General features: G+C 39.4%; 1 protein-coding gene and 1 pseudogene across 2 annotated transcripts in view; both read right to left on the reverse strand.

Annotated features, from left to right (window-relative positions):
- LOC310738441 (uncharacterized protein) overlaps positions 1-13731 on the reverse strand; it is a gene marked incomplete at its 5' end in the record, with an annotated part of 500089 nt that overhangs the window by 174023 nt on the left and 312335 nt on the right. The window lies entirely within an intron of this gene.
- LOC310738051 overlaps positions 1-13731 on the reverse strand; it is a 118894-nt pseudogene that overhangs the window by 13163 nt on the left and 92000 nt on the right. The window contains exons 10-14 of the transcript XR_014538206.1: positions 9346-9462; positions 7282-7335; positions 5243-7056; positions 4657-4851; positions 3392-3565 (exon numbers count right to left, since the gene is read on the reverse strand). The product of XR_014538206.1 is annotated as an uncharacterized misc_RNA (transcript). The remainder of the gene's footprint in view (positions 1-3391; positions 3566-4656; positions 4852-5242; positions 7057-7281; positions 7336-9345; positions 9463-13731) is intronic.

Genomic DNA, 13731 nt, shown 5'->3' on the forward strand with positions numbered 1-13731 from the left:
CGGCCCTGCCCTCTATCCTACGTATAATAGACCAGGCTTTCCACATATTCCATACAATTCTGTTACCACATAATGACTTAATTACTTTGAAGCCTCCAACAAATAATAGATTCTTTAGAGGGCAAGATGACTAAGAGGACTCCAAGTCAAGTTAGAGAGTTTTAGTCTACGTTTCTGCTTATTCCATATTAATGAACTAAGCCATCCGTTCAATTCCGTTATTCTTTTATTGGGCAATAGGAACGGTATCATCTGTAATGGATAAAGAAGCCTGGGCATTACATTCATCTTCACTACTGCAATCCTCCCAAGCCAGGAGAGAGGAAGATCATGAAGATGTAAAACCAGATTCCGAAACATTAAATTGAAAGGTAGACATATTAATTACACATGCGCTCGGCTGTCTTAAGTGTAAAGCAACAGATTTGTACCCCAAAAATTTCCCAAACGAACTAATATTGTCCACCAAACTCGGCACAGAAGACTGAAAATTTATTAGAAAAAGCAGGATCTCATCAGCATAAAAGGAAATTTTTTGCTCTTTAGCACCCACTGACACTCCAGACACGGTCGTGTCCCCCCTAATTGCCTGAGCCAGTGGCACTATCGCTAGGGCGTAAAGCAGCGGGCAGAGGGGACATAATAAATAAATTTTACAATAAATAAAACAAATGCTTTTTAGGTTTATTGCCATGTTCAGACAATCTTTGCTTTGAAAATACTATTTTAGTGTTAGCCTGCTGCGATAACAACGAGTCTAAGGAGGCACGTATTACACTCAGTTTCTCCAAATTAACAGAAGAAGGATCATTTACATGATCCTTGGTAGCCATTTGGAGTTCTGATTCCAGGCCTTCCTGCTTCTCTGTTTGTTTCTGGGGTTTTTTTTTGTAAAAAAATATTATTGCAAAATTGCACTAGCATTAGAGCGCCCTCTGTAATTCAGATGGGTCTCCTGCAACAGGACCAAATCAACCCGCTCTTTACTTATCCAATCGAAGACCTTCTGTATTTTAAGTTTACCTTGCAAACCCCTTACATTCCATGTAGAAACTCTTACATTTCTATTAACCATCTATACACGGTATATTCTGATACAATAAGGGCACAAAGAAGCGACTGGAGATAAACTGAAGCCTTCCATCCATACAAACTTCTGCACTGAGATTTCACATACAGTAAAAAAAACACAAATAACACACGCATTTCTGGGCAGTGGAACACAGAAACCAAACATAACATTATCAGAAGATAACAACAACAACAACCATAAGAAAAGAACAAAAACAGACTTAGCCGACAAAAAGAAAAAGAAGAAGAAAAAAAAAGAAGACGAAAAGGGAGCATATTCCCTTCTCATGAAGGGAACTCAAGTCCCAAAGAACCATCCTTTCTGTTTAGAAAATCCCAAACAGAACACTTTCAAACACAGCACAACCACGCCACAACTCTAATTTTTCACTCTGATTTGCGTTCTTCACTTACTTAGAGTCTCTTATTCGGCGCTAATCCAGGCACCGGAAGGCGTAGTTTGAACAACACCGCCATTAAAGAATCTGACACGGAGTTGACCGGAGGAGAACTGTCATTTGCAGCCGGTCGTACATGCTGCAACGTTCAGAGACAGGTTGTTTGCTCCACACCTGTTAACCGTTGCACCTCCTCTCTGTATGCTGACTCATCGTTCTTGCTGATGATACCCACCACGGTCATGTCATCTACAAACTTAATGATGTGATTCGAGCTGTGCGTTGCTACACAGTCGTAAGTCAGCAGCTTCATCTGCCTTTAATTCTTTTTTGGCTTGTTTTTTTCCCCTGTCCTCTACCTCGTCTCTCCCGTTGTTGGAACTTTAAAAAGAGGCTCATCATCCATCTCCACGTCTCCCACGTCCCCTTGCACTGGTGTAGTGACTGGTGTCTCTTGGTGACAGCTCTGCATCCCTGTGCCTGCCTCTGCCAGCGCAGGCAGCTCCAGCACTGCTCCAGAGTCCACTGTAAATTTTCCAGTTTCACTCGGCTTCTCCCGGCCCGGTTCGGCCAAGTAGGGCTTTTCTGGGGTGGGTCTGTCACTAGTGGTCCTCTGGGCTGCAGGCTGAGCTTGGGGCTCACGCTTTCTAGGCCCTGGTGCAGCAGTTATTGGGTTTTCAGCAGCAGGCTGAGCTGAAGCCACAGGGGGAACGACTCCAGCAGGTTCAGCTGCTTCCTGCCCCGGTCGCTTGGAAACACCGGGGTCACTCTGTCTTTCGGGACAGGCGCACAAGATTTGATTTCTTGCTCAGTGAAGGAACCTCTCTATTAAAATGCTTAATATCGTAAACAAATTGTTTACGGTCTGGGAAAAACTCTTCAATTTATATATTTTTTTGCCACTTGGTGGTTCATAAAAAATCTTTCTTTCTGGATCAGTTTATTTACTTTCTCAATACTGTTCAGAAAACCACTATAACACTGTTTATGTGGGAGGCAGAGACAATATTCTCATGCCCCACCACATACCCAAACGTTAACACACACACACCTCTACACACACACACACACTTCTCTACACTCGCCCCGCACACCGCCCACACACCGTGCTGGCGAGTCAAACTCTCACACTCACACACCTCTCACTCGGAGACGCCAAGCTGAACACTCACTCACACACACAGAGAGAGCGTGTGTGTGTGAGAAAGAGAGAGATTGTGTGTGTGTGTGTGTGTGTGTGTGTGTGTGTGTGTGTGTGTGTGTGTGAGAGAGAGAGAAAGAGTGAGAGTGTGAGTATGTATGTGTGTGTGTGTGAGTGTGTGAGAAAGAGAGAGAGAGATAGAGAGAGAGAGAGAGTGTGTGAGTGTGTGTATGAGTGTGTAGGAAAGAGAGAGAGAGAGAGAGAGAGAGAGAGAGAGAGTGTGTGTGTGTGTATGAGTGTGTAAGAAAGAGAGAGCAAGAGATAGTGTGTGTGTATGTGTGAGAGAGAGAGTGTGTGTGAGTATGGATGTGTGTGTGTGTGTGAGTGTGTGACAGTGTGCGTGAGAGAGAGAGAGAGAGAGAGAGAGAGAGAGAGAGAGAGAGAGAGAGAGAGAGAGAGAGTGTGTGTGAGTATGAATGTGTGTGTGTGTGTGTGTGTGTGTGTGTGTGTGTAGTTTGTGTTACTGAAAGTGAACTCTAAGAGTTTCACAGTCATTTCAGACACATTGCAGTGGTTTTAAGATACGTTTTGTGCTGCAGCTTCACACATACGTACATCAGACCCAAAGCCTCTGTGACAAATCATCAGTGTGCAGTGAAAAGAAACAAACTTCCTCCTCAGAACATTGATGCTGAACCTAAAAGCTCTGCTTCAGTCTCACTATTAGAGAATGCGTGTTACTGAGGAGCAGGTCATGTGACTCTCAGAGAGATGATCTTACCTCAGTTTCTCCAGTTTACAGTGAGGATTCTCCAGTACAGCAGAGAGACACTTCACTCCTGAGTCTCCTACTTTATTCCAAGACAGATGCAGTTCTCTCAGGTGTGAGGGGTTTGATCTCAGAGCTGAAGCGAGAGCAGCACAGCCTTCATCTGATACTCCACAGTCACACAACCTGCAGATACACAATGACACATACTTCACTCTTTCAGTTTCTACACATTACACATCTTTGGTGTTCTCCCTCGTTCCTGCAGTGTTGGTGTGAGAACCAGTCACAGACACTGATGGAAGTCCTCGTCTAGACAGTCATGTAGTGCGAGTTGCCCGACTACAAAATGGACAGATTTGATTTCTGTAAAATAAGTTGCAGCAGATTTCTCCAGGACTTACAAACTAAATCAAAAATATATAATTTATCAATGAAAATAAATTAATTTAAAGATTATTTAATAGAGATAAATATTTGTACTGCACTTTGATTCATCTCAGACTGCTGACACAAGAAAACTGCAGTAAATGACCAGTAGGTGGCAGTGTAAGGTGTATTTCAGCTCATTTTCACAGCAGGGGATTAGAAGTAGATCAGCACTAATGACCAAATGAATGTGTGGAGGAAAAAACAGAAGTAAATGTGGGAATTTTTACTCTTAGAAGATCTTAAACATTTGCAGTTCAATAAAGAAGTTGTAAAAGAAGATGAGATGAATGAGAGCAGCAGCACAAACACACGTCGCTCTGAGAAACAGAGAATGGAACTGGGAAGTCCAGAGCAATGCAAGCTGGCACACACTTCATCATTCTGCAAATGGAGCAGAGGGGAATCTCTGACAATGAAGAATAATATGGTAAGACGTCTAGAAACAGGTTGAAAAAGCAATGATGATGATTTGAAGATGATGTGTGTGTTATGGTGGACCGTCTCCCTTCTCTTGTCCAATCACAAGATAATATTAAACCTGACCAATGATTATTGCTGTGATTTAGATTCCTGTCATTATGTGTACAAGAGGTGTAAAGGTATTGCTGCTTTCTGTTCAAAGTCATGAATCAGGTTCTTTCTCTCTGTTTAACTGGATTTTTATTCACACATGGATCTAATTCTCAGTGCATTAATGATTAGTGGAAGTGAGAAGTTTCATTACTGATAGATTTCTTCTGGATGTTGTACTGCTACAGCAAATTTCACCTAAAAAACAACACTGTATACAACAATTCACTGCAGCTTTTAGTGAGTTCTTGTGTCTCTCAGAGAGATGATCTTACCTCAGATCTTTCACTTTACACTCAGGATTCTGCAGTAGAGCAGAGAGACGCTTCACTCCTGAGTCTTCTAGTTTATTCCCAGACAGATTCAGTTTATTGACAGTCAGATGCAGTTCTCTCAGACTGGAGGTTTCTGATTTGAGCACTGAGGTCAGAGCTTCTCCACTTCTCCCTGTAATTGCACTGCATCTGATACTGAAGGAAATAAAAGATAATGAACAGAAATGCAGAAGATCAAACAAGTTCTCAAAGCTTCACTGCAGCGTCTCACTTTCAACATCACACACATCAGTTAAACACAATGATTAAATGGTGGAATAATAAGAATTGACAGTCGGAGATGTTCAGATTTGGCTTAGCGAGAGTTTCAGCTAAGGAACATCATATCACACACGTTGTATAAACATGGAGGATGAGATCCAGGAATCCAAGCGGGAAAGTAAGAGAGTCTGATCTAAAAGGTTTCTAAGAGGAGAAAGGAAAAAGTCTAAAGAGTCCTGCAGAGTTCGATCCATCTGAACAGCTCAGACCTTTGATTTGTTCTCAACACTGTAACAGTAAAACAATTTTATTCAGCTTCACTTACATTGCTTTTCTGGATGCTGCAATCACAGGCATCACTCTCACAAGAATCTCATCTCTGATCTTATCTTAAGTGATGTATTTATGCAGGTCAAATTCCTCCAGATCCTGTGCTGATGTCAGTAACACAAACCCCAGAGCAGACCAATGTGAAGGAGAAAGTTCACTTTGTGCTCCAGATTTCAGATACTGCTGGATTTCCTCCACTAGAGAATCATCACCCAGTTCATTCAGACAGTGGAGCAGATTGATGGATTTCTCTGTAGAAAGATCTTCACTGATCTTCTTCTTGATGTACTGAACTGTTTTCTCTTTGTTCTGGGAGCTACTTCCTGTCTGTGTTACTAAGGAATGTAGAAGTTTTTGATTGGACTCGAGTGAGAGACCCAGAAGAAAGCAAAGGAAAAGATCCAGATGTCCAGTCTGACTGTCTAAAGCCTGATCTACAGCACGCCTGTGAACATCTGAAAGTTTGCTATAGACCTGATTCCGTTTAAGAACATTTCTCTGTTCCTTCATGAAGTTCAGGTGCACATACAGAGCTGCGAGATGTTCCTGAATGCTCAGATGAACAAAGCAGTACACTTTACTCTGGTGAAGCCCAATCTCCTTTCTGAAAATCTGCGTACACACACCTGAATACACTGCTGCTTCTGTCACATCAATGTCACACTCTCTCAGGTCTTCCTCATAGAAGATCAGGTTTTGTTTCTCCAGCTGCTGGAAAGCCAGTTTCCCCAGTTTGAGAAGCATTTCTTCATCACTCTCCTGCTTCTGTAGGTATTTCTCTTTTATGATGTTGGTCTGAATGATGAGGAAGTGTGTGTACATTTGAGTTACAGTCTTGGGATCTCTCCACTCTCTGCTTCACCCAACATTCTCTCTAGAACAGCAGCTGAAATCCAGCAGAACACTGGGATGTGGCACATGATGTAGAGGCTTCTTAATGACTTCAGGTGTGTGATGATCTTATTGGCCAGGTTCTGATCACTGATCCTCTTCCTGAAGTACTCCTCCTTCTGAGGGTCATTGAACCCTCGTACCTCTGTGACTCGATGGACACACTCAAAGGGGATTTGATCAGCTGCTGCTGGTCTGGAGGCGATCCAGATGAGAGCAGAGGGAAGCAGGTTCCCTTTGATCAGGTTTATCAGCAGCACATGCACTGGTGCTGATTCAGTTACATCACACACTCTCACTGTCTTCTGGAAATCCAGAGGAAAATGACACTCATCCAAACCATTAAAAATGAACAAAACCTTCTTCAACCTGGAAATGTCCATTTCTTTCATCTCCTTAAAAAACACATGAAGGAGCTTCACCAGACTCAGTTTCTGCTCCTTCATCAAATTCAGCTCTCTGAAAGGAAGTGGGAATATGAGGTGGACGTCCTGATTTGTTTTCCCTTCAGCCCAGTCCAGAACAAACTTCTGCACAGAGACTGTTTTTCCAATTCCAGCTACTCCCTTAGTCAGAATGTTCCTGATGGGTTCTTCATCTTGTTCAGATAAGGGTTTTGTCAGAACTCTCCTGATGGCTTTGTGTTGTTCAGGTAGGGGTGTAAAGATGTCACTGCATTTAATTGGTGTGTCCTCAGTTGGGTTCCTCCTTGATGCTGCCTCGATCTGTTTCACCTCATGTTCTTTTTTGACGTCTCCACTGTCTCCCTCTGTGATGTAGAGCTCTGTGTAGATCTCATTCAGGAGTGTTCGGTTTTCCTGCTTTAGGATCAATCCATTCAAACACTGAAACTTCTTCATCAGATTGAAATTGAACTTCTTCTGGAATTAATCTGCAGCAGTGGATTCTGGGTCGTGTCTGTGACAGGGTGAAGTAGGAAGACATGGTGAGACATGGGCTCCAATGATTAGAGTAAAGGTTCACATTTTTCCTGCTAGATAGATCTTTATGATGTTCTCTGTGGATTTACTTTATTCTACTGGAGGTTTTCTATCATCTAATTACTCTGTAGTTACTAACAGCAGAGAGCTTTAGAATAGCAGTGTGTCAGTGTCACAGTCATGGTGTTGGTTTTGATTGTACCCTGTAGCTGTGATGATGATCTTCTCTCTTCTGTCTCCTGCCTTCTGTAGAACACTGGGAACAAAAACAACAAGTGTTAAAGATCTCAACGTTCCTCACTATTAATACTGGAGTCTAAACCTGAACACAAATTGTACTACAATAATTGTAGTGAGAGCAGGAACACTTGGAGAACACAGAGCTGAATACAACTCCAACATTGTGCACCTGGAGAATTAAATGTGCTCCTGTTTTCATTTCACACTTTTTCCTACTTTTCTATTCTTCCTACACAAACCTCCAAAAGTATTGGAACAGGAAGTCCAGTTCTTTGGGTTTTTGCTTGACACTGAAGACATTTGGATTTGAGAGTAAAAGATGAAAATGAAACAATAGATCAGAATTCCAGCTTTCAGTTCCTGATCTTTACATCTAGATGTGTTACATCACTTAGAACACTGCACCGAACCTTTCAGGAAATGAAAGCTGAAATTCTGATCTCTCGTCTCACATCATCTTCTGATGAAGATTTCCACCTACTCACATGGTTTTGGGAAGTGGTAGTTTAGATTGAGATAAATGCAGATTTTCATTCTGAATCAATTCTGTTTTCTCTCTCTGTAGTTTACTGTAGAAAATTATAGAAATGGCTTAAAGACAAAATTTCATTGTTGCTAAAATCCAGAGATCTACAGAAGATTCTGATCACTAAGTCAGGGTTCCTGATCCCCCAAAATACTGCTTACACCTTTAAGTAGTAGTGTTTAGATCAGGGGTCACCAACGTGGTGCCCTTCGGGAACCCGGTAGCCCGCAAGGACCACATGTGTCGCCCGCGAGCCTTTTTAAAAATAGCTGTTTCCTACCTAGTTAAATCATTGTTGATAATTATTGTGAGAAATTATTAACATGATCAGTGTCTTCACATAGATCAGGGGTGTCAAACTCAGTGTCACAACCGGCCCGCCATACAATTATATCCGGCCCGCGAGATGATTTTATGTATATCCATTATTATTGTTATTAATGGCCCGGCGATATAAAGCGCTGATAACACAAACTACAGATCCCATAATGCAGCGCTTCAGCTGTCTTACCGAACACTAGACTACCTGGGAACATTCCTAGGTCAAGCTTCTGTTGATGTATTTAACGCTATTGTACAGTTATTGTGAAACAGCGCCTCACAGTGGCGAAGAGAAAAGATATTGAAAACAGAGCCTTTCAAAACCGAGCTGGTGAGAAATCAGAGTCTCATCAGCCGGTTATTTACTGAGGGAGAGTTTCTGAAGAGCTGCATGATGAAGCTGTGAGACGTCTGGTGTTCGACAGGAGATATTTATATGGAGAGCAAAGTATTTAAAGGAATTTAAAGTTTAAGTTTGTTGTTAAGTTAAGTTTGTTGTTATTTTAACGTTTACTTAAAAGCACAATTTAAAAATTTTTTTCAGTGATTTTTTGCCGCGTGTTCATATTTCTAACTTATTTTTATTGAGAGCTATTTATTTAAAGTTTAATTTTATTTATTCTGGAATAATATTCCTCTGTTTTTATTCATATTTATGTTAAAAAAACATTGTTTTAGTGTGTTAATAAATGTTATATTTATATAAATAAAATCCTGTTCAGCCCTTGACCTAAAGTGTGCTTTGAGATTTGGCCACCTGTGCAAATGAGTTTGACACCCTGATATAGATGAATATCATTAATTATTAATAATAACATATAATTAAACGTAAATTGAGCAAATTTGTTATTTCAGAAGTGTGTTTTAAACTGGTAGCCCTTCATATTAGTACTCAAGAAGCAGCTTTCGGTGTCAAAAAGGTTGGTGACCCCTGGTTTAGATGATTCCTGTAGCTTTTTTGTTGTTTATATTAGTATTTTTATTTTAGGATTTAAGACATTACGTGTAATTGATTGTGACTTTAATAAATATTTACACTTTTTCATCCAAAGGGTTTACTGAAAGTATTGTAGAATCACTAAAAACCAAGTAACTATAATATAAATCTAAACAGCTGCTAATGACGGTGTAGTGCAGCCATTAACTGTGACTTTAACTAGGAGAATTATAGGATGTTACCTGTGTCCAGGTGAGGAGATTCTAGTGCTAAATACCAAAGGAAGATGCATAGACTTATCACTCTTCATGGAGACACAGCTGGGCACTGGTGAGTGTGATTTCTCTCTCTGTAGTTTACTGTAGAAAATTATAAAAGTGGCCATGAGACAGAATTTCACTGTTGCTAAAATCAGGATACAAAATCTAGTGCATTCAAAAAGTCCCTATGCAGAGGTATTGTAGAGCAGGAAGTGGAGCACGGGTTTAAAACTGGTGATAAAAACACAGATTTAGTTTGGATAAGATTATAATTTATTTACACATATTATAAGGATTATCCATGTTGTTTGTGTTTTATAGCTTTAATTAGCCAATGAGTTTATGGTTCTTGGTTTTGAGAGTTTTATAAATTGTGCACAATGATTTATTTAATTGTGTAATAAATGTATTTAGGGTGATATTTATATATGAAATGAAGCTTTAAGAAATGTCTCCAGATTTGCAGATATGAACAGTTCATTAGTAAAATATTAGAATATGGCAGTTTACCAGTCTTTTTAGGGTGAGGTCACACAATCTGTCCACTGATCAGGGATCTCCATTTTTCAATGCTTGTGTACACGCAGAGTCCTGAAGACACCGATCTCTTCTGCTGGAATCAATCACATTCCTAGAAAACACAAAAACAACATGCAGTTAAAACTGGGGGAAAATCTTTCTAAAACCAGCTGATCCTCATGATGTCTTACTGATTCTCACATATTTTTCTAACATCTTTATTCCTCATCTAAACACAGACTGACAGGAGGTGTGCAATAAACACAAAACCAATAAACACTGTTCTATTTTTTATTTCTATGTATAAAAAGTGATTGAAGTCTGTATTTCTATATTTTTCACACACAGTCCATTAAAGTCCCATTAGAAGTGAAATCCATAGACATATAAGACACAGACGCCTCATTGGTCGCTTTGGTCCAGGCGAGAGTTCCCTGTAAACAAATACACAACTACACAACTTATATAACAACATAACAATAATAGAGTGATTAAAAACAATAACTGTACAAACAATTAGTGATAATAGATGATTGAGCGATATTATATAGCTTTTAATTTATTAATATACTCATTTATTATTGTACAATTATTTACTTTTATTTTTTGTCTGTATTCTATTGTAATTGTTAGTACATACTATTAGCATTTTATTTGATATTACATTATAATGCATTATTATTATTATTAATGTTATTAGTTTTATTATTATTAAACAATTTGCGATAATCAATATATTAGTTATAGATATAGTTATACTACTGTACATTATATAATTCCATCTTACTTAATACTGGAATATAAATAGATTTGATGCACTGTTATTGTACCATAATCACATCCATGTATTTCCATAAAGAATCCAGCAGTTCTCTTTGTTTTTCACTGTTTTGGAGAATAAATCTGTAAATAACTGCATCATTTTAGTGTATAAAAATACAGAAATAAGGCTGCCAGTGGGATTTGTATTATTTAGGGTTTGTTCTATTTTCAAAATGATGGTTATTTTATTATAGTTTAACCATTAATATTTTGTGTATGTGTATATACAGTGAGGAAAATAAGTATTTGAACACTCTGCTATTTTGCAAGTTCCCCCACTTAGAAATCATGGAGGGCTCTGAAATTGTCATCGTAGGTGCATGTCCACTGTGAGAGACATAATCTAAAAAAAAAAAATCCAGAAATCACAATGTATGATTTTTAAACTATTTATTTGTATGATACAGCTGCAAATAAGTATTTGAACACCTAAGAAAGTCAATGTTAATATTTGGTACAGTAGCCTTTGTTTGCAATTACAGAGGTCAAACATTTCCTGTAGTTTTTCACCAGGTTTGCACACACTGCAGGAAGGATTTTGGCCCACTCCTCCACACAGATCTTCTCTATATCAGTTAGGTTTCTGGCCTGTCGCTGAGAAACACGGAGTTTGAGCTCCCTCCAAAGATTATTTATTGGGTTTAGGTCTGGAGACTGGCTAGGCCATGCCAGAACCTTGATATGCTTCTTACAGAGCCACTCTTTGGTTATCCTGGCTGTGTGCTTCGGGTCATTGTCACGTTGAAAGACCCAACCTCGACCCATCTTCAATGCTCTAACTGAGGGAAGGAGGTTGTTTCCCAAAATCTCGCAATACATGGCCCCAGTCATCCTCTCCTTAATACAGTGCAGTCGCCCTGTCCCATGTGCAGAAAAACACCCCCAAAGCATGATGCTACCACCCCCATGCTTCACAGTAGGGATGGTGTTCTTGGGATGGTACTCATCAATCTTCTTCCTCCAAACACGTTTAGTGAAATTATGACCCAAAAGATTTATTTTGGTCTCATCTGACCACATGACTTTCTTCCATGACTCCTCTGGATCATTCAAATGGTCATTGGCAAACTTAAGACGTGCCTGTACATGTGCTGGTTTAAGCAGGGGAACCTTCAGTGCCATGCACGATTTTAAACCATGACGTCTTAGTGTATTACCAACAGTAACCTTGGAAACGCTGATCCCAGCTCTTTTTAGGTCATTGACCAACTCCTCCTGTGTAGTTCTGGGCTGATTTCTCACCTTCCTTAGGATCATTGAGACCCCACGAGATGAGATCTTGCATGGAGCCCCAGTCCGAGGGAGATTGACAGTCATGTTTAGCTTCTTCCATTTTCTAATGATTGCTCAGTGGACCTTTTTTTCACCAAGCTGCTTGGCAATTTCCCTGTAGCCCTTGCCAGCCTTGTGAAGGTGTACAATTTTGTCTCTAGTGTCTTTGCACAGCTCTTTGGTCTTGGCCATGTTAGTAGTTGGATTCTTACTGATTGTATGGGGTGGACAGGTGTCTTTATGCAGCTAACGACCTCAAACAGGTGCATCTAATTTAGGATAATACATGTAGTGGAGGTGGACATTTTAAAGGCAGACTAACAGGTCTTTGAGGGTCAGAATTCTAGCTGATAGACACAGGTGTTCAAATACTTATTTGCAGCTGTATCATACAAATAAATTGTTAAAAAGATCATACATTGTGATTTCTGGATTTTTTTTTTAGATTATGTCTCTCACAGTGGACATGCACCTATGATGACAATTTCAGACTCCTCCATGATTTCTAAGTGGGAGAACTTGCAAAATAGCAGGGTGTTCAAATACTTATTTTCCTCACTGGAAATATATATATTTCCATATATATATATATATATATATATATATATATATATATATATATATATATATATATATATATATATATATATATAAAATGAATAAAAAAATAAAATAAAACAACAATAAAAAGAAATAAAACACTCATAATACCGGAATAAATACATTTTATATCCTATTCATTGTAATTCTATTATTTCCTCCTTCTAGTATCTCCATAAGTAAATAGTATTTAATAATAATTTATGAGAGCCTGTTTCAAGAGTTCCACATTTTTCACAATTTCTATTTTTGTGTTTTTCTATCTTGTATAAATTTGGGTTTAGTGTTGTGTGTGTCCGATTCATAATCTTGTCATAATCACATCCTTTTCCCTGATTTGATCACGTGTTCTTTCCACCCCTACATTTCTTTGTATTGCAGATACTGTAGGTGTCTTCCTTTTGTTTCTGTGTCCCAAATGTTCTGCATCTTTTATCTCTGCTGTACTCATACACACCCTAATGTTCAGATCTGGTTCCTTTAGTGCCTCTTTTACCAACTTCTCCACTACCTCCTCCCCCAATATTCCCACATGATAAATGATAAAGGATCCAGTGGATCCCGCATTCCGCACTGAATTCGGAAAGCTCATGTCTTTATGAATATGTATCTGCTCCACACTTCCCGTATCACCTCCGCTTAAAAAGCCATGATCTGCTCCTGTTTACGGGAAATCATCCTGAGCCATGACAACAACTCCAGGATCAGCTTGGAACAACCAAACAATCCCGGTGTTCTCATGTCAGATCCTCCTCAATAAACTCAGAAAATCATCAAATCCAACTGAGGAATTTGGCCCGAAACTGTTGGCCTCCATCTCGGCTGCTGTGCCGCAGTTTCCCTGCGGTCTTTCCACAAAACTCCATTACATAGAAAACACGAACGCATTATTCCGATAGAAAGTCGTTTCTAGGAAAAACTCACCCGCTTTTCTTCAGCCCTTGTTTCCCTGTACTTACTTTAGTGACTCTTGTGCAATGATTCAAATGATACCACATGGTCATGCAACATACTCGATTACAGTGGCCAGAGAACTGTGATGAAGCATTACAGTTTTATTTCACTTTAAAGGGAACAACTGGTCTTTGAACATACATTTCCTTACAAAAAACCCCTATAGAACCCAGAGTACAACCTAAGAAGGACTAAGAAAAA

Source organism: Silurus aristotelis (genome assembly GCF_946808225.1).
Source record: "Silurus aristotelis genome assembly, chromosome: 15".
In the NCBI taxonomy this organism is placed as follows: Eukaryota; Metazoa; Chordata; class Actinopteri; order Siluriformes; family Siluridae; genus Silurus; species Silurus aristotelis.